Source organism: Pan troglodytes, chromosome 4 (genome assembly GCF_028858775.2).
Source record: "Pan troglodytes isolate AG18354 chromosome 4, NHGRI_mPanTro3-v2.0_pri, whole genome shotgun sequence".
Classification (NCBI taxonomy): domain Eukaryota; kingdom Metazoa; phylum Chordata; class Mammalia; order Primates; family Hominidae; genus Pan; species Pan troglodytes.
Window position 1 is genome coordinate 4,064,188 of NC_072402.2, and position 21,734 is coordinate 4,085,921.

The window sequence follows — 21,734 nt, forward strand, 5'->3', positions numbered from 1 at the left end:
AATCATTGCCCAGCTGAAGTGAGCCATGGCCCGGGCCCCGCACTGACAAACACGCCACAGGCTCTTTTGTAATGAGGCAGGAATCTGGTCTGGGACTTCGGCTGGTTCCCTTACACTTATGACACGGGTCTTCCAGCCCCGTGATGTGCCTGTCATCTCTTATGGCTTATTAATAGAGATTAATCAATAAAGACAGACACAGGGCTCTTCAGTACAGTGTGCAAGGTCAACCAACTGCAGGGCAACCACCAGCCTCTGGCTCAGCCCTGATCTTTAGTAGATGTCCCCCATCCAAAAGATGCACACATGAAAGAAGCTACAAAGGGAAGAGAGCGATGCTGCAGCGTATCCTAAGTCTTCTTCCCTTGAGGCCCAGGGAAGAGGCAGTGGGCCGTCCTGGGGGGCCACTGGGCATCTGCCTTCTGGAACAGGTAGACAAGCCAGGAAACCCACAGCCCTGGGGCAGCACCTTTCCTCTGATGATGTCATGGTTTTCCTCTACTTGTTCCATTTCATCCACTGGGCACCGCTCTTTCTCCCATACACAGTCATGTGTCGTCAATTAGGGACCCATAGAGGACAGCGGTGCCCGAAGATGATACTAGAACTGAAACTTTTCCATCACTTAGAGATGGGGCTGCAACGCCACAGTGCAGCACATTCCTCACGTGCTTGTGTTGATGCTGGTGTAAGTAAACCTGCTGGGCTGCCGGGAGTATGAAAGTCTAGCACATGTAACTATGTACAGCATGTAATGCTTGATGGTGGTGACAAACAACGATGTTACTGGCTTATGTGTTCACTATACTATTTATCATTATTTTAGACTGTGTTCCTTCTACTTACATATTTTTAAAAAGTTAACTGCCAGTAGCCCCGGGGAGCTTCCTCAGGAGGTATCTGTAAGAAGGCATTATCCTCGTAGGAGCTGCCAGCTCCATGCCTGTTTTTGCCTCTGAAGACCTTCTAGTGGGACAAGAGTGGAAGTGGAAGACAGTGATGGGGTTCTACTGCCCCTGAGTAGGCCCAGGCTAAGGTGTGTGTGTCTTAGTTTTTAACAAGAAAGTTTAATAAATAAATAAAAATTAAAAATTAATACAGAGGCTGGGTGTGGTGGCTCATGCCTGTAATCCCAACACTTTGGGAGGCCGAGGCAGGTGAATCACCTGAGGTCACGAGTTCGAGACCAGCCTGACCAGAATGATGAAACCCCATCTCTATTAAAAATACAAAAATTAGCTGGGCATGGTGGCAGGTGCCTGTAATCGCAGCTACTCGGGAGGCTGAGTGGGGAGAATCGCTGGAACCTGGGAGGCAGAGGTTGCAGTGGGCCAAGATTGCACCATTGCACTCCAGTCTGGGCGATAGAGTGAGACCCCATCTCAAAAAAAAAAAAAGATAGAATAAAGCTTAAAGCTTACAGACCAAGAATATAAAGAAAAAAAAATTCTGTACAGCTGTACAATGTGTTTGTGCTTTAAGCTAAGTGTTACAAAAGAATTAAGATTTTAACACAAAAATGTATAAAGTAAAACAGTTACAGTAAGCAATAATTAATTTAGCATTAAAGAAGGGTCCTGTTTTGTATACATTTAGTGTAGCCTAAGTGTACAGTGTTTACAGAGTCTACAGGAGTGTGCAGTAACGCCCTAGGTCCTCACATCCACTCACCACTCCCGGACTCACCCAGAGCCACTTCCAGTCCTGTAAGCTCCATTCACGGTAGGTGCACTAGACAGGTGTCCCATTTTTTATCTTTCGTACTTTGTTTTTACTGTAGCTTTCCTATGTTTAGATGTGTTTAGATACACACATTCTTACCATGGTGTTAGAGTTGCCTGCAGTATTCAGCACAGTGACGTGCTGCACAAGTTTGTTGCTCAGAAACGATAGGCTGCACCACACAGCTTAAGTGCGTAGGAGGTTGGACCACCTATGTCTGTGTTAGAGACTCTGTGATGCTTTCACAAGAGAGTGGCCTAATGATGCATTTATCAGAATGCATCCCCGTCGTTAAGTGCCTCCTGACTGTATACTCACAAGTATGCCTTTATAGAGTCACAATATACATTTTTAAGTTAATTCAAGATATTTTTTTAACTATAGAATTATTGTATTACCTTATAAAATGAGGGGTGTCTTTCAGGGGTAAATGATTCACTTTTGAAATATTTCTTTTCAGTCTTTTTAATGCACACCGGTCTTTTGGGCACATTGGAATTACGTGGTTATGGGAGCCTACTCTTCTCCAGTACACTCTCCTATATTTAAGTTCCTCTGTCCCTGGATATTTGGATAGATGTCAGTGTTTCACTCTTACACACAACACTGAGACAGCTCTCTCAGTTTATTTTTTTAATTATTATTATACTTTAAGTTCTAGGGTACATGTGCACAAGGTGCAGGTTTGTTACATATGTATACATGCACCCTGTTGGTGTGCTGCACCCATTAACTCGCCATTTACATTAGGTATATCTCCTAATGCTATCCCTCCCCGCTCCCCCCACTCCACAACAGGCCCCGGGGTGTGATGTTCCCCATCCTGAGCTCTCTCAGTTTAAATTACCAACTGCATCCCTGAGTTTTTCCTTAGGAGATATTCCTTCAGTGGAATTGCTGAGCTCAAATGTCTGGATGGGCTAAAACTCTATCTATTGTAAAAATGCTCTACAGAAAACTTATGCCAAATATAAAATCCCACTAAAACTACGAGAGAAGTGGCTCAGAACACCTTGGACAGGATTCAGCATTACATGCTAGATATCAATAAGTCAGACACAATTTGCTCTAACTTGCATTTTATCTGGATACGATAATGTCAGGCAATGTTTTGTAACTTTATAGGGTCTTTTCATTTCTTATCTTGTATTTGCATCGTTGTCTTTATTGTTCATTATTTTTAGTAGAAATTGTATATTAAAATTTATAATATTTAATATCATAACCTTTGAGCTCTTCCATTGATAAATATGCTCAAAATGTCCCATGTCTCAGATCAGATAATGTAGAAAAATTGTATTCTGTATAACTCTTTAATCCATTTGAAGAATATTTTTTCAAAGGCTATAATTGGAGTACTTGGCTGTTTTTTCAAATATTCATTTTTGGAACCTATTTTCTGAATGATATGTCCTTCCTCATTCTGTTCATTGCATTTTTGTCCACACAACAGGGACTGACCAACAAGAAGATCTCTTGTGGACCGTCTGTGCTATTCTGTGGACCTCAGCATTTGAGTAGTACTGTCCCAGAAAGCTGGCATCTCACATCATGAATGAGAAGATCTCTCGTGGAGCGTCTGTGCTGTTCTGCGGACCTCAGCATTTGAGTCGTACTGTTCCACAAAAGCTGGTGTCTCACATCGTGAATGACAAGGCCCCACTAGCCACTCTGATTTGTGAACATTTCCACACTGACACTTATCTGTGTATGCTCCGAATGAAGTTTAGAATCTTTTGTGGCAAGGTTAAAAAATCCACCTGATTTTGAATATGGGCCGGAGGGTGACTTAAGTCTGTACATGATTGTGAGATAGACACTGACATTTCTAGAGCACTATCTGTACATAAGGTATCACAAAAAGTGCATTTTACACATCATTACATGTTTACTGACAACAATGCTATTATCACCATTTTCTAGAAGAAAAACCTGAGGCAGAAGGAGATTGGTTTCACAGGTCAGAAGGCCACCCTTGGGTTTCCCAGGTCAGAAGGCCACCTTAAGAGCTGGTCTTGGGGGGTGATGACAAGTCCAATCAGTCCTCCAGTTCTAAATAGCAAGGACCCATCTCTTGCTTGAGGTGATCTTTTCTGCCACCACTTAGCCTCCATGTACAAGTGAGAAGATGTGGTACTTAGTTTTCTGTTCCTGCATTAGCTTGCTAAGGATAATGGCTTCCAGCTCCATCCGTGTTCCAGCAAAAGATGTGATCTCATTCTTTTTCATGGCTGCATAGTATTCCATGGTGAATATGTACCACATTTTCTGTATCCACTGTTATTGATGGGCATTTATGTTGATTCCATGACTTTGCTATTGTGAACAGTGCTTCAATGAACATACATGTGCATGTGCCTTTATAGTAGAATGATTTACATTCTTTTGAGTATATACCCAGGAATGAGATGGCTGAGTCAACTGGTAGTTCTGCTTTAGATCTTTGAGGAATCATCTTACAGCTTTCAACAATGCTTGAACTAATTTATACTCCTACCAACAGTGTATGAGGGCTCTCTTTTCTCCACAACCTCGCCAGTATCTATGGTTTTTTGACTTATTAATATTAGCCATTCTGATTGGTGTGAGATGGTATCTCATTGTGGTTTTGATTTGCATTTATCTAATGATCAGTTATTTTGAGCTTTTTTTCATATGCTTGTGGGCCGCACATTTGTCATCTTTTGAAAAGTGTGTTCATGTCCTTTGCCCACTTTTTAATTGGGTTGTTTGTTTTGTTTTTCTCATGTAGATTTGTTTAAGAACCTTATAAATGCTGAATATTAGATCTTTGTCAGATGCATAGTTTGCAAATATTTTCTCTCATTCTGTAGATTGTTTACTCTGTTGATAGTTTGCTTTGCTGTGCAGAAGCTCTTAAGTTTAATTAGATCCCATTTATTAATTTTTGCTTTTGGTATCTTTGTCATGAAATCTTTGCCTATTCCTATGTCCAGGATGATATTGCCTAGGTTGTCTTCCAGGATTTTTATAGTTTTGGGTTTTACATTTAAGTCTTTGATCCATCTTGAGTTGATTTTTAAATACAGTGGAAGGAAGGGGTTCAGTTTTTGTCTTCTGCATATGGCTAGCCAATTATCCCAGGACATTTATTGAATGGTGAGCCTTTTCCCCATTGCCTGTTGTTGTCAGCTTTGTGCAAGATCAGGTGGTTGTAGGAGTGTGGCCTTATTCCTGGGCTCTCTACTCGTTTCCATTGGTCTATGTGCCTGTTTTTGTACCAATACCATGCTGTTTTGATTACTGTAGCCCTGAAATATAGTTTGAAGCCAGGTAACATGATGCCTCCAGCTTTGTTCTTTTCTCTTCAGATTGCCTTGGCTATTCAGGCTTTTTTTTGGTTCTATATAAATTTTAAATAGTTTTATCTAGTTGTGTGAAGAATGTCATTGGTAGTTTGATAGGAATAGCACTGAATTGGTAAATTGCTTCGTGCAGTATGGCCATTTTAATGATATTGAACCTTTCTATCCATGAGCATTAAATGTTCTTCCATTTGTTTTTGTCATCTACGATTTATTTAGGTAGTGTTTTGTAATTCTCACTGCAGAGATCTTTAACTTCCCTAGTTAGCTGTATTCCTAGATATTTTATTTTTCTTTTGGCAATTATGAATGGGATTGCCTTCCTTATTTGGCTCTTGTCTTGGCTGTTGGTGTATAGGAATGCTAGTGATTTTTGTGCATTGATTTTGTATCCTGAAACTTTGCAGAAATTGTTTATCAGCTGAAGGAGCTATTGGGCTGAGACTCTGGGGTTTTCTAGATATAGAATTATGTCATCTGCATGCAGGGATAGTTTGACTTCCTCTCTTCCTATTCTAGTGTCCTTTATTTCTTTGTCTTGCCTGATTGCTCTGGCTAGAACTTCCAATGCGACGTTGAGTTGGAGTGGTGAGAGCACCCTTGTCTTGTGCCAGTTTTCAAAGGGAAATGCTTCCAGCTTTTGCCCATTCAGCATGATGTTGGCTGTGGGTTTGTCATATATGCCTCTTATTATTTTGAGGTATGTTCCTTCAATACCTATTTTATTTAGAGTTTTTAACATGAATGGATGGTGAATTTTATCGAAGGCTTTTATTTTATTTTATTTTATTATACTTTAAGTTTTAGGGTACATGTGCACAATGTGCAGGTGAGTTACATATGTATACATGTGCCTTGCCGGTCTGCTACACCCATTAACTTGTCATTTAGCATTAGGTATATCTCCTAAAGCTATCCCTCCCCCTTCCCCCCACCCCACAACAGTCCCCAGAGTGTGATGTTCCCCTTCCTGTGTCCATGTGTTCTCATTGTTCAATTCCCACCTATGAGTGAGAATATGTGGTGTTTGGTTTTTTGTTCTTGCGATAGTTTACTGAGAATGATGATTTCCAATTTCATCCATGTCCCTACAAAGGACATGAACTCATCATTTTTTATGGCTGCATAGTATTCCATGGTGTATATGTGCCACATTTTCTTAATCCAGTCTATCGTTGTTGGACATTTGGGTTGGTTCCAAGTCTTTGCTATTGTGAATAGTGCCACAATAAACATACATGTGCATGTGTCTTTATAGCAGCATGATTTATAGTCCTTTGGGTATATACCCAGTAATGGGATGGCTGGGTCAAATGGTATTTCTAGTTCTAGATCCTTGAGGAATCGCCACACTGACTTCCACAATGGTTGAACTAGTTTACAGTCCCACCAACAGTGTAAAAGTGTTCCTATTTCTCCACATCCTCTCCAGCACCTGTTGTTTCCTGACTTTTTAATGATTGCAATTCTAACTGGTGTGAGATGGTATCTCATTGTGGTTTTGATTTGGATTTCTCTGATGGCCAGTGATGGCGAGCATTTTTTCATGTGTTTTTTGGCTGCATAAATGTCTTCTTTTGAGAAGTGTCTGTTCATATCCTTCGCTGCCCAAGGTAATTTATAGATTCACTGCCATCCCCATCAAGCTACCAATGACTTTCTTCACAGAATTGGAAAAAACTACTTTAAAGTTCATATGGAACCAAAAAAGAGCCCGCATCACCCAGTCAATCCTAAGCCAAAAGAACAAAGCTGGAGGCATCACACTACCTGACTTCAAATTATACTACAAGGCTACAGTAACCAAAACAGCATGGTACTGGTGCCAAAACAGAGATATAGATCAATGGAACAGAAGAGAGCCCTCAGAAATAATGCCGCATATCTACAATTATCTGATGTTTGACAAACCTGAGAAAAACAAGCAATGGGGAAAGGATTTCCTATTTAATAAATGGTGCTGGGAAAACTGGCTAGCCACATGCAGAAAGCTGAAACTGGATCCCTTCCTTACACCTTATACAAAAATTAATTCAAGATGGATTAAAGACTTAAACATTAGACCTAAAACCATAAAAACCCTAGAAGAAAACCTAGGCATTACCATTCAGGACATAGGCATGGGCAAGGACTTCATGTCTAAAACACCAAAAGCAATGGCAACAAAAGCCAAAATTGACAAATGGGATCTAATTAAACTAAAGAGCTTCTGCACAGCAAAAGAAACTACCATCAGAGTGAACAGGCAACCTACAAAATGGGAGAAAATTTTCGCAACCTACTCATCTGACAAAGGGCTAATATCCAGAATCTACAATGAACTCAAACAAATTTACAAGAAAAAAACAAACAACCCCATCCAAAAGTGGGCAAAGGCTTTTTTTTGCATCTATTGAGATAATCATGTGGATTTTGTCTTCAGTTTTGTTTACGTGATGAACCACATTTATTGAGTTGCATATGTTGAACCACCCTTGCATCTTGGGGATGAAGCTTACTTGATCGTGGTGGATAAGTTTTTGATGTGCTGCTGGATTCAGTTTGCCAGTATTTTGTTGAGGATTTTATTTATTTATTTATTTTTGATGGAGTCTTGCTCTGTCCCCCAGGCTGGAGTTCAGTGATGTGATCTCGGCTCACTGCAACCTCCGCCTCCTGGGTTCAAGCGATTCTCCTGCCTCAGTCTCCCAAGTAGCTGGGACTACAAGCTCCCGCCACCACGCCCAGCTAATTTTTGTACTTTTAGTAGAGACGGGGTTTCACCATATTGGCCAGGCTGGTCTCGAACTCCTGACCATGCGATCTGCCCACTTCAGCCTCCCAACGTGCTGGGATTACAGGTGTGACCCACAGCACCCGGCCTCGTTGAGGATTTTTGCATCGATGTTCATCAAGGATATTGGCCTGAAGTTTTCTTTTCTTGTTGTGTCTCTGCCAGGTTTTGGTATCAGGGTGATGCTGGCCTCATAGAATGAGTTGGGGAGGAGTCCATCCTCAATTTTGTGGAATAGTTTCAGTGGATATGGTACCAGCTCTTCTTTGTACACCTGGTAGAATTCAGCTCTGAATCCATCAGGTCCTGGGCTTTTTTTGGTTGATAGGCTATTTATTACTGATTCAATTTCAGAACTCATTATTGATCAGTTCAGGAAATCAATTTATTCCTTGTTTAGTCTTGGAAGTTTGTATATGTCCAGGAATTTATCCATGTCTTCCAGGTTTTCTAGTTTGTGTGCATAGAGGTGTTTGTAGTACTTTCTGATGGTTATTTTTATTTCTGTTGGGTTAGTGATAATGTCACCTTTATCATTTCTAATTGCGTTTATTTGGATCGTCTCTTTTTTCTTCTTTATTAGTCTAGCTAGTGACCTATCTTATTTTTTCAAAAAACTAAATCTGAATAGATTTTCTAATGTTAAATTATCTTCACTTTCCACAGATAAATGCTACTTGATAACTATACATCATTTTCATAATTACTGTCAAACTTATTTTTCAACAAATCAAGTATTATGTTGTTATTATTGCTCTATTATATTTTTGTTTTGTTTTTAGTATCATGCTTTTAGTAGTTACCTTAAAATTTTAAAAAATATTCTTAGTTTTTTACTTTTTACCTTAAGTTAATACTTCAAGCAATCAAAACATCTAAGAGCCTGTTAACTTCAATTAAAACCTCTGTCATTTTTGCCCATATTGTCATATATTTTATTTCTATATATGACATAAGCCCCATAAGACACTGTTACTATTTTTGTTTTAAACAATTACCTTTTACATTTTCCTTTTTCAATGTTTTTCTTTCTTTTTCTGCAGCTCTCTGCTTCTTTCTGGAATCATTTTCTTTATACACGAAGATTTTAAAATACTTATAATAGCATGAAACCTGATAGAAGTAAATACTCTCAGCTTTTTTTTATGTGTGTCTAAGAATATCGTTGCTTCCCTTTAGTTTTAGAACACTTTTTCTGTGTGTATAGAATTTCAGAGCTTTAAATAGTCACATCGTTGTCTTCTCTCTTCAGAGTTGTTCCCCTAATGTAATGCAGGCCCCACCTCCCACCCCAAGCTCTTTTAATATTTTCTCTTTATCTTTGGTTTTGAACAGTTTGACAATGATGTGATGAATTGCAATTTTTTTTAGTTTGCTGAGTTTCTTAAATCTGTGAGTCAAGATCTTTTATTATTTGGAAAGTTTTGGATTATAATTTTTCAAAATAAAGCTCCTATTTTATCATTTTTCATTCACACAATGCTCCTTATCTCTCCCATGCTCTATTCTGTTGTTTCTATTCTTTTTCTTTTTATCTTTTAGTTGAGACACTGTATTCTGATTTTTTTTCAAGCTAAAGATCCTTTTTTCTGCTTTAACTTTTAAGTTTATTATTCCCTCTTTCTCTACACACACACACACACACACACACACTTACTCCCTCTTTCTTTATACATTCACACACATTTGATATATTATAGCTTTCCATTTTAGAATGAATATTTGGGGTTACTTTTCGCTCAGGCTTTTTCTTCTTCATTTGCCCATATTATCCCCTGCTTTATTTAATGCTAATTATAGTTTTTTTGAAGTTCTCATCTGCTAATAACAAAACCTAAGTTACTTTTGATCTGCTTCAATCATCTGTTTTCTCTCTTGATTCTTTGATACTTACTGCTTTATCTTTGATGACATTTTACAAAATACGTGCTGGAGTTTACATAAAATACATTGTAGAGACTCTGGCTTCTGTTATCTTCCTCTGAAGAGTGTTGAATTTGGCTCTGGCCTTCTCTCCTAAGTTTGATTTACTGTGATTTTTATGCATGATTTTGGTGTGCATGTTTGTAATTCCGTTGTGATCTCTTCTTTAACCACTGAACTAAATATGGGTTGTTTGATTTTGAAAAGATCAGAAGGAAGCCCTTTTTTAGTTGTGGACTTCTAGTTTTATTACGTGGCTGTGAACATATAAAAGAGGTGCAAGGAGCATGGCAGTATTAGGGCTTTATTCTCTCCTTCGTCTCTAGCGAGTGAAAGTGAAAGAAGAGAAGACATCTCCTCTCCTACATCTCTCCTTCATCAAAGAGCAAGCCCTCCCTCCAAAACCTTAGCATAGAACCTCTTACATCTCTTGTCAGAACATGCTCTCTGGACTGATTACATGCAAAGGGTAAAGGCCAATAATAAATTTTCTTTTAAAGACAGGTACATGGTCATCCAAACAAGGCCAACTTAGTAGAGAATGAAGAAGTAGATATTGGGTCACTAACCAGCTATGTCTGCCACAGCATTGTGCCTGGTAACCACATGTGCTTTGACAAGTTAGCATTAGCTTGCTAGGGCTGTCAGAACAAAGTACCACAGACTGGGGACTTTAAACAACAGAATCTTATTTTCTCACGTTTCTGGAGGCTGGAAGTCCAAGATTAAAATACCAGCAGAGTTGGTCTCTTCTGAGTTCTCTCTCCTTAGCCTATAACAGGCTGTCTACTTGCTCAGGGCATCTCTCCTCTGTGTGTCTATGTTCTGACCTCCTCTTCTTATACAGACACCAGCCATATTGAATTAGGGTCCTCCCATAATGTCCTCATTGTAACTTAATTGCCTCTTTAAAGGCCTTATCTCCAAATACAGTCATATTTTGAAGTACAGGGGTTAGGATTGCCACCTATGAATTTTGGAAGCAGAAACTACAGCCCATAACATAAACAAATGGACAATTCATTGAACTTAGATGACTTGGCCTATTCATAATAGACAGATTTGATCAACAGCTTTTCTTCAAACATTTTACTGAGTTCTTGGAAGATCTCTCTTAGTTTTGCTTCTACCTCACTGGGTGTTTCTTTCACTTTCACTCTTCAGATAATATTATGCAGCCCGTTATTTAAAAATACTAACTGTGCACTGATGATTCACAAAATCCTCCAGTCCATACCTCTCTCCTGAATTACAGTCTTGTAAATCCAACTGTCTCCTCACTCTTTCCACTTAGATGTCTAAGAAACATCTCACTCTTAATGTCTTCAAGCAAGCTCTCAATACTTATCTCCAAACTTCTCCAGCAGTCTTCCCCACCTTAATAAATAATAACTATATTATTCAGTTTGCTTTAAGGTGTCAAAGTTGTCATTAAGTCTTCTATTTTTTCTACTCTATATGTGACCCAACATAGAATTTTGTCACCTATACCTTCAAATATAGTCAGACTCTAGCTATGTCTCACCACCATCCTCCACTACCTGCCGTGTCTGGTGCGGATTATTACACTTGCCCCCTCGAGTGGGTTTTTTTTGCTCCTCACACTTTATTATCAGACAGAAATCAAGGTGATCCTGTCACAATCTGTCAAAAACTAATTGAAAAGAGAATTTTAATTGAATATAGCATTTATAGTAGCATCAAATACAACACAGACCCAGAAATATAGCTAAAAGTTATTTAACTCTCCTACAGAAAACTGTAAATATTATTGATAGGACATTTTTAAAACATCTAAATAAATGGAAAGACATAATATGTTTATCAATTGAGAAGTCAATACTAAAATATGTTATTTATTTTCAAATTGATCAATAGACTTACTGAATTCCCAATAAAAATCCCAGCTCTCTCTGTGTATGTCTCTGTGTGTGTGTGTGTAGTGTATGTCTGTGTGTGTGTGTAGTGTATGTCTGTGTGTGTGTGTAGTGTACGTCTGTGTGTGTGTGTGTGTGTGTGTGTGTAGTTTGGCAAGTTTGACTAACTTTATACCATACTCATAAATTAATGTGTAGTAGTTTATATATTATAAATGTAAATGTAAGTAGTTTATATATTAAATGTAAGGTGAAACATTAATTACCTAAGAGTCGATCTAGAAGTAAAAACTTATGAGCTTAAGGTAGGGAAATACACACACACACACACACAATCTGTAAAAGAAAAGACTGATAAATTGCACTACACTGAAGTTAAATATTTCTATTTATCACCAGAAACTGTTTAGAAATAGAAAGCAAGCCAGAAACACACACACACACAGAGAAAGGATATTTGCAACAAAAATATCTGCCAAAGGGCTTGAATCCACAACATCTCTACAGATTAAAAAAGAAACAATTAAATAGTAAACACATCAAGAGACTTTAAAAGATCCTGGACAAAAGAGGATAGTAACAGGGCTCATAATGCATTTAAAAAGACACTTCATCTTATTTGTCATCTGAAAATTGAGAAATAAAACCATCATCGGTAAACCCCATGCCCATCGGAATGGCCAAATTTGAAAAGGTTGACAATACCAAAAGTAGTTGAGGATATGAACCACGGAAAAGTGCACGCCATGCTGCTCATAGGAGTGACTCTATCACAAACGCCCAGTGATAAGGAGAGTCCACTCCTAGATCTCAAACGCAAACTAGTGAAAATGTATGTGCAACATAAGACAAACGAAGGAATGTTCATTGCAGTATTATTCATAGTAGGCAAAACTGAAAACCACCCAAACGTAAATAAAACAGTAGAATTGATAAACTGTGATGGTGTCACATAATGGAGCAAGATAGCAATAAAAATGAACGAGCCGCTATTACGTGCAACAACCTGGATGGAGCTCATAGACATAATTTTGTCTGAAACAAGGCAAATCCCAAATACCTGACACTGTGTGACTTCATTGGCAGGACTTCCCATCCCACTTAGCACGGGGACCAGGCCCACCTCCCGTCCGGCCTCATCATCTGGTTTTGTCCCAGGTTCTCCTTCTGCTCCCACAACACCGCCTCCTTCTGGTCCTTGAACTTGTAGAACACCCTGATGGAACACTTGTCCCTGACTCTACCTGGAGTGCTCCCTCTGCGGATTCAGGGTAGACCACGCCCACACGGCTTCGGATGTCAGCTCCAAGCCCATCTGACCATGTTACCTGACATGCTGTGTATTTCTTTGTTCGTTTTCCTATATCTTCCCACTAGGATGTAACCCCCATGAAAACAGGGACTAGCCTGCTTCTTTCATTGCTGTATTTTCTGAATCTGCAAACACACATGACAAAAATCAATGCTCGAAAAATACCTTTCAAAGACACGTGGCTGAGTGCTGCTACACTTTATGACTTTTGTTAGCAAATAAGTTTGAACATTTCCCAGTTTTCTCTTGTATGAGTGACGTGCTCATACCTGTGTCCTTCTTGGCATCTTCATATATTTTTTCCTTTCAGTTTCTGTGAACATCTCACACAATCTGGAGCACCATCCAAGCAATAATCTCAGACTGTCATTGTGAGCACGCTGGCTTCATTCCAATCTGTAAGAGTTAGGATCTCTCCAGTGGCAATTTCTGCTTCTGTTCAGGTTGCCTCACAGTAAAGCCAGGTCTTAACTGGAGTTTTGTAAAGATTTATCCAGGCACCAAAACTGAAGGGTGTCACTGGACTCTTATTTCTTCAGCACAGAAGAATTGGGGTTAACATTCAGCCTGTGAAGGCTGCTGAACGTAACTCCTGTTGGGGTGAGATGGTGGCGAAGTCACAGTGGTTGGGTGCTGGGGACCGCTGCCATGAATTCACTGCCTACGTACCAAGAGCAGATTATAATAAAGCACCTATTAGCGGAGAGCCTTGCATCCCAGGCGCCCTGGTGAGGTGTTTATGATTTGTTCAGAGGCATTAGCGAATTTTGCTCAAGTGTGCATTGGACCATGTTCTGCACATTTCATGAATAATTAAAAATGGAAGTCTAAACATTTCATGTGCAGGGATTTGTGTATAATTATTATAATAAAGACAATGACCCAAGGTCTTAGAGTCGAATGAAGAACACAGAGAATTTCAACAGCTTATTCGTGGTCTTGGCTGCGCTTGGGAAATTTAATCCCCCCTTTTAAAAAAGGTGATATATGGGATAGATGTTCTTGAAGATGGTGGATAAAGATAATTTTTTTAAAAAAGAAAAGAAAAGGAGGGCTTTAAAATACTCAAAGTGATGCTTTCACATAGTCTATGTTGAACCCAGAGCATGGTCTAGTAAACATTCCGGTATTTTACATACTGCCCTTTGTTTTCTGTTTTCATCTATAATTGACTAATGTGTTCTCTACTATATGATAAATCCACTTTAAAAAAATAATGACTTTGACTTCTCTGCCAGGAAACAACTGGACGTAGACAATATGGCATCATTGCGGGGTGTTGTTCCCAAAGAGTCTGGCCCAGACTGTCAAAATGGTGCTGCACGGAGTGGATCTACTCCAAGCCCCTGAGGGTGAACATCTGTCCAGAGCTTCGTTCCCTCCTGAGGGGGCCACAGACCCCTTCCTGAAACCTCCCTGCTCCTACCTGGACCTATCCAGGGCCATCCCCTTTGATTGTCGTTGTCCCCTCCCAGCCAGGGTTTCCCATGTCTCTGTCTCTGTCACCTGTTCTCAACCCAAGGCCCTCTAGAAACAGGACACAGAGCCTGGTGCTCTTCCTGCACCCTCCATAGACCCCATTTCCCCAGGGAAGGAGGTTGTGTGGCCCCCAGGCCCCGACCTTTCCTCACCTGTCCTCCCACACCTGCCCTTCCACTAGCTTCTGGCTTCTCCCAGATGCTCCAAACCCAAACTCGGGCTCCCATTCCTGCTCCTCCCTGTGTCTGGAAGGTCCTTCCCTCAACACCCCCAGATGGTTTCTCGCTCACTGCCTTCCGACCTCTGTGCAAAGTCACCTTTGTCGTGGGGACTTCTCGCCACCCTAGTTAACAATGAGCACAACCATTATACACCCAGATCCACTGTGCCTCCTCGCAGTGATCCTTCTCCAGTCCTGCTGCACGAAGGACCCCAGGGGAGTCAGCTCACTGTTACTGATGACCTGCACCCCCCACACACCGATGGCAGCTCCAGGAGGGCAGGATTGTTTGTTTTCATTTTGTGTGCTCTGTGTTCCAGGAGAACAGAGCCTTACCTGTAACAGGTGCTAACAGGTATGTGTCGAATAAATCTTCCACCCTTTTAGGGTCTGCGGGCACAGAAAAATCGCTCCTCCTGCCCACACTGCCCCTTCCACCCCCACGCCATCCACAGGCCTTGGGAGTTCAGGGGTATCCCCTCTGCAGAGGAACAGCTGCCCTGTGACCCCCGTGCTGCGCCTCCCTGCCAAGCACATAGGAGACCTGTGCAAAATTCCCCTTTGGGGAGGGCCCTCTCCCCACAAGGAACGCCCCTCAGGGGTACCTCTCTAGAATGGGTTGGTTCATGGTAGACCCACAGCAAATATCTCAGATATCTGAGTAGAAATTGGAGACCGATCACAAGGAAAAACCCTTTTCAAAAACAACAACAACAACAAAACGTACAGGCTACCACCCGAAGGAGAGAAGCCTGCCATGGCCCTGCTCGCCCACTCTCTGTTCCAAGGGTTCCTGTTGAAGGACTCTGGTGGGAGCCACTTCCATCCCCACTTCAGGAGGGCTGCTCGTCTAGGGGAGCCCTGGCAAAGACATGCCTGTGGAGGTGTCTAGAATGTATTTAAAATACTTTTTTGAAGAGGGCTTGAAGTTTTCTGAGAGTTTAGAACACTAACTTTTCTGCAGCAGATGACTTCATAATTGCGGCGCCGCTGAAAGGAAGTGATACTGAAATACGCTTTGCGGGGCAGGACTGGGAATCCTCTCATGGTGACAGAAAAGTCGTTTATTGAGTGAGAAAATCATTGCATATTTTCAGGGAGTTTGAGAACCTTTGTATGAGAGATCAAGCCAAGGGGAGCTGAAATTCAGTGAATGCCGACCTTTGAAAGAGTTGAAAACACTTTGCACAGACGAGAAAACATACAGAAGATCTCAGATGCTTCCTCTGCGTCAGGCTCTTCTCTGAATTCAGGGAAATTCAGCAAGCAGCACATGAACTAAAAGAGCACTAAAATGTGTTCAGTGCTGTGCTCTGGTTCCCTGTCTTGGGCACTGAGAAGCAGAGGACAGCCCGTGGCCGCACTGTCCGGAGGTCCCTCCAGACTCTCCGAGGTGACCCATGCCCAGGCACCTCTGAGGGCACCATCCAGGGCGAGCTGGATGGTGGGAGCCTCCTGGACAGGTAGACCCTCCCCTGGGCTGAGGCTTCATATGGATTCCAGGCCCGGGTTCCCAGTGAGGAAAGTCAAGGCAAGGAAGCGCGCTGGGGCACTCAGAGCCTGGTGCTAGGGAGCATCTCCCCCGGCGCCCTCTGCTGCTCACTTCAGCTCCTGGACAGCTGCGGCCTCCCTGTCTATCTCCTAGAGCCTCCATGGGGCTGTCTGCTCCTGCCCTCCAGGCAGCCGTGTCACCTAGCTGCATGGACAGCTGGCCAGCTTGCCTGTAGAAGGTGTGAGGGGAAAAGGAGCATTGCCCTCCTGGTCCCACCCAGTGATGACAAAGGCAGATGATGCTGCTGGCCACACGGCCCCTTCCCTACCACGGGGCAGCTCCAGCCCCTTCCACGCTCAGCCGCCGCCTTGTGGGGCCGTGCACAGGTTTCTCCAGTGAGGCCACCTCCGGCCTATACCCACACACGTCTTTCCACCCTGCCATGGCTATCCACCTTCCAAATGGAATGAACTGTGTACCTCCCCACAAATCTTCTGTGCTTAAGTCCTAACCCCCAGCATCTCAGAATGTGCTCTTATTTGGATACACAGTCTTGTAGATGTCATGAGTTCAGACAAGGTCCTGTTAGAGTAGGTGAGCCTCTAAGCCACTACGGCTGGGGCCCCAACAGAAAAGGAAAATTGGACACATCCACACACATAAAGGGAGAGTGCCACGTGATGGTACAAGCTTTGCTGCCACGAGCTAAGGAACCACCAGGAACTGGAGAGGATGGGCACAGGTCCTCCCTAGTGCCCTCAGAGGGAGCCTGGCCCTACAGCACCATGATCTGGGGCTTTGGGCATCCAGGGTGTGAGAGAATAAATTCCTGTGGTTGAATCCCCTCTGTTCCAGCAACCCTAGCCAGCTAACGCTCACCCCACCAGGGCAGCACGGGCTGGCCAGCCTCCCTACTCAGGTGTGCATTCCCATGCAGAGAGAGAAGCCATGTGGCATATGCTTGCTGACCCAGAGACTTTAGGCAGAATAAAAGATTTTAGAACAAAGGCAATTCCATCCAACTATTCACATTAACAAATAAACAGGGCTTAGAGCAATCCACTTGAGAGGGCGTAATGACCCAAAGCCACCTAAGACCCAAACTCTCAGTCCTGGCTCAGTGTCCTCGCTATTTCTTGGTTCCTCTCTTTAAATTTGCAATATAAACTTACCTAGAGGATGCACTCTCATCTGACTTATCGGGAGTGTGGGTTGCTCCAGAGTCTCTCCTCACCACCACAGCCTCCTCAAGTGCGCGGCACAGGACCCTCCAGGGTGGGCACTATTCCACGGAGAACCTTCCAGCACAGCTCAAATGCTCACACCTTGGTGTCAAGGGGCATTGCTGGGCACACTGCACCTTCCAGATGCAACTGAGCGCTCCTCAGAGAACCAGTGCTTTCCGAAGCCGTACTAGTACAAAGAAGGAATGCCAGCAGGGACCCCTGCTCTGTATAGTTTCCAGGCAAAAGGGCGCAAGATGGGGAAACATATTCATTCCTGAGTTTTCTGTCCATAAGAGCGAGGACCCCAGTGGCTGGGTGCTGAGACTTTGGGGCCTGCCTTCTTAGCGCATGGATGGTGAAGCTGCAGAATGGGGCAGTGTGAGAACCGGTGGGTGGGAAACGGCCTCTGTCTTTGAGTCACACGTTGGGAGAATACCGTCATGAACTTCAACTGCATGCTTTCCAGGAAAGTGGAGAACTAAAAATAGCAACCTAAGGACATGGAAAAAAATACAAGTTTCAAATGAGGAGTGGGAATATCTGTCCTGGTCTGAATTACCTGAAGAGCTATCCTGGCCTCCGCCTCTGCTGCTAAGACAGGTGTGGCCTGGAGCCGTGTGTACACAGACAGAGTGGGTCCACTGTGTCCACTGGTGATTCTGACTCACCAAGCACTTTCCTCTGAACAGCTGAATGACTCGAACACATTGTTTAAGAGCAAGTCCTATGGGATGGCTCCCAGGAACCCCTTCTCTACAGCACAGATGGAACAAGACTCAGGAGCAGGGGCGAGGGGTGGGAGGTGTGGGGGCAGAAAACTTTTTGTAAAGAGTCTTCCAGGGTCCTAAAACTGAAATATTCTTGGTATGTGTTCTAAACATAAAACAGACTCGTCTCTTAAATTCTCCCCAAAACCCCAAATGACTGACTTCTTAGAGGACACTGTTGCTGTCCTCTCACGCTCTAGAATGCAGGTGGAAGAGGGGAGCCATGTGAAGGAGAGGTCCCGTGAGGAGGTGAAGGGAGACGTTCACAGGGAGATGCTAAGCAAACACCTATTTGAACACTAGGAAAGAATTAAGTTCATGAACCCAACCATCTCCAATGAGTTTCCGTAATTTCTCTGCCAACCTCCTCAGAGAAGGAAAGAATGAAAATGTGAAAGATTGAGTTAGAGCCAGCTTGTGAAGACCAGGGCAACTGAAGCAAGCCCCTCCCTCCTGGACACCTGAGACCTCCCAGGGGCATGGAAACTTTAGCCATCAGCCAGGACCACTCAGAGGCCAAGAGGACGGGCAACGGAAGATGACATGGCCAGGTGGTGGGCTCATGGAAGGGGGACTACACCTGTGGGCAGGTGATGGGCTCACGGGGGGATGGTGGGGAGAGTACACTTGTGGGCAGGTGATGGGGTCATGGGGAGATGGTGGGGAGAGTACACCTGTGGGCAGGGGATGGGGTCACAGGGGAATGGTAGGGAGAGTACACCTGTGGGCAGGGGATGGGGTCAAGGGGGGATGGTGGGGAGAGTACACCTGTGGGCAGGGGATGGGGTCAAGGGGGAATGGTAGGAGTGTACACCTGTGGGCAGGTGATGGGGACATGGGGGGATGGTGGGGAGAGTACACCTGTGGGCAGGTGATGGGGTCACAGGGGGATGGTGGGGAGAGTACACCTGAGGGCAGGTGATGGGGTCACAGGGGGATGGTGGGGAGAATACACCTGAGGGCAGGTGATGGGGTCACAGGGGGATGGTGGGGAGAATCCACCTGAGGGCAGGTGATGGGGTCACAGGGGTATTGTGGGCAGAATACAGCTCTGGGCAGGTGGTAGGCTCATGGGGGGATGGTGAGGAGAATACACCTGTGGGCAGGTGATGGGGTCACAGGGGGATGGTGGGGAGAATACAGCTGTGGGCAGGTGATGGGGTCATGGGGGGATGGTGGGGAGAATACACCTGAGGGCAGGTGATGGGGTCACAGGGGGATGATGGGGAGAATACACCTGAGGGCAGGTGATGGGGTCACAGGGGGATGGTGGGGAGAGTACACCTGTGGGCAGGTGATGGGGTCACAGGGGGATGGTGGGGAGAGTACACCTGAGGGCAGGTGATGGGGTCACAGGGGGATGGTGGGGAGAATACACCTGAGGGCAGGTGATGGGGTCACAGGGGGATGGTGGGGAGAATACACCTGAGGGCAGGTGATGGGGTCACAGGGGTATTGCAGGCAGAATACAGCTGTGGGCAGGTGGTAGGCTCATGGGGGGATGGTGGGGAGAATACACCTGTGGGCAGGTGATGGGGTCACAGGGGGATGGTGGGGAGAATATGCCTGAGGGCAGGTGATGGGGTCACAGGGGGATTGTGGGCAGAATACAGCTGTGGGCAGGTGATGGGGTCATGGGGGGATGGTGGGGAGAATACACCTGTGGGCAGGTGATGGGGTCATGGGGGGATTGTGGGCAGAATACAGCTGTGGGCAGGTGATGGGGTCACAGGGGGATGGTGGGGAGAGTACACCTGTGGGCAGGTGATGGGGTCACAGGGGGATTGTGGGGAGAATACACCTGAGGGCAGGTGATGGGGTCACAGGGGGATGGTGAGGAGAATACACCTGAGGGCAGGTGATGGGGTCACAGGGGGTTGGTGAGGAGAGTACACCTGAGGGCAGGTGATGGGGTCACAGGGGGATGGTGGGGAGAGTACACCTGAGGGCAGGTGATGGGGTCACGGGGGGATGGTGAGGAGAATACACCTGAGGGCAGGTGATGGGGTCATAGGGGGATGGTGGGGAGAATACACCTGAGGGCAGGTGATGGGGTCACAGGGGGATGGTGAGGAGAATACACCTGTGGGCAGGTGATGGGGTCACAGGGGGATGGTGAGGAGAATACACCTGAGGGCAGATGATGGGGTCACAGGGGGATGGTGGGGAGAATACACCTGAGGGCAGGTGATGGGGTCACAGGGGGATTGTGGGCAGAATACAGCTGTGGGCAGGGAATGGGGTCACAGGGAGATGGTGGGAGAGTACACCTGTGGGCAGCTGGTGGGGTCACAGGGGGATGGTGGGAGAGTATACCTGTGGGCAGGTAGTGGGGTCATGGGGAGATGGTGAGGAGTGTACACCTGTAGGCAGGTGACGGGGTCACAGGGGATGAACCTATAGTGTGACCCCAGCTCCTCAAGCAGCCCAGACTACATGAGCCCTAGACTGCAGAAGCACAATTTCTGGACTCCTCCAGCCAGTTCATCAGTCAAAGCTATAATTAATCATATGGGATTTTCAGTGGACCCTTTAAAGGGTCCTTTAAAGGAAATGGGTCAGCACATGTGATTTAAAATAACAGTTTATACATTTACAACGTATTTACCGCAGGCCAAGCATTAGCATCTCATGTCATCTTCACCATGATCCTGGAGGAAGGTAATTCCTGGTGGGCAATGGGATACCTGAGGCCCAGAAAGTCATGCAAATACTTCCAGCTCCCAGAAATGGAAGAGACAGACTTTCGCTCCTGGGTCAGAAGCCCTGGCTCCTGGGCACTGTGGAAGCTGCCCCATTCTCCAGAGCAGGCACCATGTCCCTGAAGCATCTGGGGTGCAACCTAGGCATAGGTGAAACATGGGATCCACAGTTAGGCTGTGTAGCATCAGGCCAAGTTTGTTTCCAAATATTGTAAATATGAACCTTTGCTTGAGTCTATAGCTCTCAAGTGTTTTTTTCCCTTTAAAATCACAATTTTTGCCGAAACGAACTGGTTATTCATGTATTATAAATTCATCCATTCAAATAACCACATATGCACCCATGTCAAGAGGTTGTAGTGATCCAAAGGGAACCAAGACAAGACCCTGTGGACCAAACTTCCGGACTTTTCCTGAAGAGACTGAGACACATCCTGGCGATATCCTTCGCACATGATGACAGGGGCAGAGGGAGGGGGAAAGACAGAAAGACAAGAAAGAAGACAGCAAGAGAAAAAGAAAGAGAGAAAGAGAAAGGAAGGAAGGGGAATAAAAGGAGGAGGCTTGTTCTAGCTGGAGATTTAATAAGGTGCTTTCTTCCCGTTTTAATGGTAAATAGAGCAAACCTTCATGACAGGTGTTCCTTTTAAAATGAAATTATTAGGCTGTGAATTGCAGAGGCTGGAGAGCAAATAAAACAAACAAACAAAAGATGATTTCTATTTCCTCACTGGAGGGTCTGTCTAAACCAATGAATGCAATTTAAAGGCAGGGCCTGCAGAAGAGCGGTCTGCATAATGCGCGGCAAGGCCCATCCTGTGTGTGTAGAAAAGACTAAAAATAAGAATGGATAAAGGGAAATCTAAAGAGAAGAGGATCTTCTTGGCCCTGAAAGCACAGGGGAATTGCCTTTAC

At 44.1% G+C, this 21,734-nt stretch overlaps 1 long non-coding RNA gene across 3 annotated transcripts in view; it reads right to left on the reverse strand.

The window, feature by feature from the left end:
• LOC104006326 (uncharacterized) overlaps positions 1–21,734 on the reverse strand; it is a 351,098-nt gene that overhangs the window by 216,431 nt on the left and 112,933 nt on the right. For 2 of the 3 annotated variants that reach the window (XR_010157128.1, XR_010157129.1), the window contains exons 4-5: positions 20,726–20,959; positions 17,297–17,842 (exon numbers count right to left, since the gene is read on the reverse strand). This is a non-coding gene — a long non-coding RNA (uncharacterized LOC104006326). Of the gene's footprint in view, positions 1–8,860; positions 13,595–17,296; positions 17,843–20,725; positions 20,960–21,734 lie in introns of those variants that run through there. The other variant, XR_008547854.2, reaches the window with a different exon arrangement.